At 46.5% G+C, this 4,122-nt stretch overlaps 1 long non-coding RNA gene across 2 annotated transcripts in view; it reads right to left on the reverse strand.

Annotated features, from left to right (window-relative positions):
* LOC116074854 overlaps positions 1–4,122 on the reverse strand; it is a 21,246-nt gene that overhangs the window by 8,960 nt on the left and 8,164 nt on the right. For both annotated transcript variants that reach the window (XR_004112307.1, XR_004112306.1), the window contains exon 2: positions 177–317. This is a non-coding gene — a long non-coding RNA (uncharacterized LOC116074854). The remainder of the gene's footprint in view (positions 1–176; positions 318–4,122) is intronic.

Raw genomic sequence — 4,122 nt, forward strand, 5'->3', positions numbered from 1 at the left:
AGAAGAAGAAGAAGAAGAAGAAGAAGAAGAAGAAGAAGAAGAAGAAGAAGAAGAAGAAGAAGATTGAAAACACACTGGTATTTGAGGTACATGTGAAAAACATCACTGGCTTTTCCCCCCACAGCAACCCTGTCCATCCCCCAGATACAGGACTGGGAGCACACAGCTAGACTCACCTGTCTCACTTCTCCAGCAGAATGTCAAGGTGCCTGAAGTTTCCCAGGTTAGAGGGTCATCCCTTTGGTTCATAGTAGTGCTTGCTGCCCATCAATGGCCCCATCCAATTGTGAATGCTGCTGTGTCAGGGTTTTCATTTCCTACAAATCAGTGGAGTTGAGATTATAAAGATGGGGGAAAGTGAGGTCGAGCTGATCCATATTTCAGAAAGGAGCTAGCCGAGGGCTTAAGAGAAGACTAGGGCCTGAGGGCTCAGTGGAGAGTTGAAAAACAAAGGTAGGAAAAACTGTAGACGTTAAGGAGACAGACGGACAAGAAGCACCCTGTTAGCAACTTCTAACACCAGCTGGCTGAGTTCACATGTCAGTTGCAACCGGCCGGGCCTTGACTGCTTTGTCATTGTGGTGGTTTGATTAAGAAACACCCCCACAGGCTTGTGTGTTTCAACACTCAATCCCCTGCCTGGTGGTACTTTCTGGAGCGGTTATGGGGAACCTGCAGGAGCTAGAGGCTTTTTGGAGGAAATATGTCGGTAGGGATGGGCTTCAGGACTCGATAGCCTTATGCCCACTTCCGGCTCTTCCTCTCAGCTGCTTCCTGTGTGGGGATGAGGTGTGACCAGCCTGCATTTTGTTCCTGCCACAGTGCATAATCTGACTTTTGCATGCATTCACCCACCAAGATGGACACTATCTCTCTGTGACCTTAAGCCAAAATAAACTCGTTCTTCCCTAAGATGCTCTGTCTTCAAGCTAGTTTAATCCAACAAGTGACTAACACAGCCGTGAACCTTCCTAGTGCTGTGATCCTATAATATAGTTCATGTTGTGGCGCCTCCCATCCAACCATAAAACTATTCTGTTGCAACTTCATAGCTGTAATTTTGATACTATTATGAATTGTAATATAAATATCTGAGATGCAAGATGGCTGATAGGTGACCACCTCCCCCCAACACACACACACACACACACATACAAAGGGATTGCGACCCACAGGCTGAGATTAGAAGGTAGGAAAGGGCTAGCCTCGTCCACACACATCCACAGACTTAACTGTAGGTTTTTTTTCCATCTCTTTAATTTTTATCGTTTAATACCCTCCCCCCACACACCCCCCAGTCTTAGTCAGGCCCAGTCACAGACTTCAAATGACTGCACCCTCCGCCGCTGCCCAGATTCAGAGAAGAGAAAGGGAAACAGGTTCTTTTTCTCACCTTCTTCTCAGAATACCTGACTACCCTGTCCTCCCTAAGAGTCTCTTGTCCTATCAAATCAGGGCAGCTGTCTGACTTTTTTAGGAAAGCAATGTCTCTTCTTCCTCCTTGTTGCAAATATTTCCAAAAGGAAATGAAAGGTGTGATTCCCCCTCCCCCCCCCCCGAATCAATCCAGTGATTGACAAGACAGAAAAGAATCAGCCACAGGAGAGAGGTATTTCTCCCCCTCTTGATGCCCAAAGTTCAGTAGGGATTTGATTCAGCCAAGGGTAGGTCTCCAGATTCCGACCTGTATCTTCAGCACCATGATTGGGACATGATCTCCTTAGGGAAAAGCCTGACAGTAAGGAGCAACAGAATGAACATACACCATGTGGGAAGTCAGAGCCAGGGATGCTTTATCACAGCCCTGGTGAAGCCTGGTCAGTTTCTCTTCTATTCTAGGGTTGATTGTAATAGAGCTGTGGGCATCACGGGCTTCTTATCACAGACGAGGTGCACCAAGACCTGGAGCCGGGAAGGATCTGCCCTCGGGCGAAATATGCACAATTCTTCCTTCTCCATTCCAGAAGGACTTTCTCTTCTTCCCAAGACCTCAAGTAGAAATAGACAAGGTGACTGTGGGAGAATGAGCCTGTGCTGGCTGGTCTTGTGTGTCAACTTGACACAGGCTGGAGTTATCACAGAGAAGGGAGCTTCAGCTGAGGAAATGCCTCCATGAGGTCCAGCTCAATTAGTGATCACTCAATTAGTGATCAAGAGGGGAGGGCCCCTTGTGGGTGGTGCCATCCCTGGGCTGGAAGTCTTGGGTTCTATAAGAGAACAGGCTGAGCAAGCCAGGGGAGGCAAGCCAGTAAGGAACATCCCTCCATGGCCTCTGCATCCGCTCCTGCTTCCTGACCTGCCTGAGTTCCAGTCCTGACTTCCTTTGGTGATGAACAGCCATGTGGAAGTGTAAGCTGAGTAAACCCTTTCCTCCCCAACTTGCTCCTTGGTCATGATGTTTGTGCAGGAATAGTAAACCCTGACTAAGACAGAGCCCCATTCAGCCTTCCTCTCTTGGTCCTCTCATGGGTAGTCTCTTAGTATGACCCTAAAGCCGTGTCTTCAGCTGCTGATTTAAAGGGGACACTTCTGGTCTCTGGTCTTCAGTCCTGACATATGGCTCTCTTATTCTATTGCATTGGCTAAGATGTTCTGTGCATGTATACTTACGTGTGTGTGTGTGCTTGCGTACATGTGATCTGTTTATGTGGATATGCAGGTACATGTGCATATGTGTGCATCCATGTGGAGGCCAGATATTAACTTCAGAGATCCTCTTTGGTTCCCCTGTGCCTTATAGTTTTTCATAGAGTGTCTCTCACCAAGGGCTCCAGAGACTGCCACGTCTTCGAGTGCCCAGAGTTGGGATTACAGATCCTTTCTGCTGCACTCAATTCCCTGACTTTCCACTATTCTTCTCAACAGAAACAGGTGGGATGGGGTGAGGGTATGGGGTGTGTGTGTCTCAATTGGTAAAGTGTCCATCTTGAAATCATAAGGCCTTGAATCTAATCTGTGGAATCCAGCACACACAACCCACACTGAGCCACTTCCCCCCCAACAAACCTCCTGTTGTCAAACCCATCTGTCCCTCGTTGAACTTCTCTTTCATTCTTGAGGAATGTGAAAGGGAAGGGCCACGGAAGCCCTCTAGTCCCTACCCCTCACCCCTGGGGACAAGGCATAGCCAGAGAAAGCCCAGCATGGAGTTCTCTAAAACCCTGTCGCCCAATTTGATATTCATATCTCCATTAAAAAATGAAATAAAATTTAAACTTTAGCTCCTTGGTCAGCCTGAATCATGTTTCAGTTACTCACAATGACTGCTGAATGAACAAAGAATGTTTCCATCCTGCTGGAAAGTTGTCTGGGCCACTCTCTCCCAAGTCATGAGCTCTAGGGAGAATGGGAGTGTTGAGCACGCCTAGGGGTGGAGTCGCTCCTGGGATACACTACTGGCTCCAAGCCCGGACATCACCTCCCAGTTGGTCCAGTGAGTTTTGTGTCAGCAACCCATCATTTGACACCCTAAATTTTTTTTTTTAGAAAATTTAAAATTTAATCCAAAATCTCTGTTGAGTACAGGTACTCATAGTATTTTGAGAGGGGTGCCTCATTTTTTAATTTTAATTAATTTTCTTTACTACCTCAATTTTACTTTTAAAAATATTTCAATTGATTCTTTGAGAATTGCATGCCAAGTATTTTTTTTTATTATATTTACCCCCTTAGAGACTCCCAGGTTCACCACTGCCTCCCTACAACCTCCACCTTTGTATCCTGTATTAAAAAAGAAAAGGTTTAACAATACACCAACTTCAGTTTCCACGATCTACATACTCCTGAGTATGGGGCCAGCCAGTGAAATGTGTTTGGCCTACCAGGAGCCACTTCCTCAAGAATGAACCCTCCCTCCCTTACAAAGCCATCAACTACACTTAGCTCCTTAATTAATCCTAGGGTCTCATGAACCCCTTCCCATTCCATGACAGACTGTTGACTGTCTTGATCCTACAGGCTTCTGCACAGAACCACTGCTATGCACACTTGTCTACTCCAGTCACATCCATAGTATCGGGGATAAAATCCTGATAAAGGATAAGAGGCAATAAAGATCCAAAAGGAGATCTGTGCCTCCTGGATTTCAGACAGTCGCTGGTATCCCCTAACTCAGACGTGTTC

This window comes from Mastomys coucha, unplaced genomic scaffold (assembly GCF_008632895.1).
Source record: "Mastomys coucha isolate ucsf_1 unplaced genomic scaffold, UCSF_Mcou_1 pScaffold3, whole genome shotgun sequence".
Taxonomy (NCBI): Eukaryota; Metazoa; Chordata; class Mammalia; order Rodentia; family Muridae; genus Mastomys; species Mastomys coucha.